The following is a 1,238-nucleotide window of genomic DNA, read 5'->3' as shown; positions in this document are numbered from 1 at the left end:
CATTAGCACCTCTAGTAATATATTTACTGAGAAAAATGGTGACGTGTTCAATAATTATTTTACCTGCTGTAGATTTGCATACATTCAAATCCATCACCCCCGTGAGGCCGCAAAACTGCCTCCAACAGCAGTGCTGTCCTCAATATCAGCAGCTTTTGCTAAACMAACTAAATACAAGCCAAGCAGCTAAAGATGGACCAAGTGTACAACATTTGCAAGATTTCTGGTGAAGGAGTGTGTCCAATTTCAATTGGTAGAGAGAGAAAGTTAAAAAAGAAGATGACTACAGTGGATGCAAAGTTTGACCCACCTGGGAGGAMATATTTCACAGACACTGTTGTGTCAAAACTGTAGGAGCAGCTGAGAGGGAAACAGTTAATGAATTWAAAGAGGCTAACTTCATTGCTTTGACTACAGACATGGTCAAGCATCAACATGTCTCTTTATATGTCCATAACTGCGCACTATGTCTCAAAAGACTGGACAATAAAATTCAAATGTCTTCACACAGGTTTTATTCCAGAGAGTCACACTGCAGCGGTGCTCCCTGAAGCGCTCCAGGATGGGCTGCAAGCATGGGGAAGGACAAGAGAAAGTATTCTGCATCACAGGAGACAACGGAGCAAACATTGTTGCAGCTGTTCGTGATCTGAAGTGGTCATGGATCAGTTGTTTTGGGCATAATTTGAACTTAATAATGGCAATGAATAAACTTAACAATGCCTTGAATAAAGAAAGATGGACCGGGCTTTCAGAGCGTCGCCAAATAAATGGAGCCTTTTGACACAGCTGCAAAGACGACAGAAACTCAGGAAGAGCAACGGGATGAATAACTGTTAGTATTAACATTTAACCATTAGGCCACACTTTTTTAAACCAAGCAAACACAAACTCAGTTTCAATCATAAGTTTTCTGTTGAAAATGTAGCTACCCTTTTCTCGCCAGCTTATGGTTGCCACTGTTTTATTACCAATAATAACATAAAATAGACTGGAAGCTAGTTTTATCAATGTCTGCATGTGCATACAAACATACACACAGAAGACATTTAGAATGTATCAATACGCAAAGGAAAAAAAAATTGTATAGGTCCTCTGGACGGGTTCTTCTTTAATGAAACGTTTCGTCTCTCTTCCAAGAGACTTCTTCAGTCTGAGAGTTTCAGGCAAAATTCAGGCTTTTATGTCCTGCCTCCAGGTGACTCATACTCACAACCACCTGGAGGCAGGACATAAAA

This window comes from Austrofundulus limnaeus, unplaced genomic scaffold, assembly GCF_001266775.1.
Source record: "Austrofundulus limnaeus strain Quisiro unplaced genomic scaffold, Austrofundulus_limnaeus-1.0 Scaffold700, whole genome shotgun sequence".
Classification (NCBI taxonomy): domain Eukaryota; kingdom Metazoa; phylum Chordata; class Actinopteri; order Cyprinodontiformes; family Rivulidae; genus Austrofundulus; species Austrofundulus limnaeus.
Note: the sequence above shows the minus strand (reverse complement) of the source record.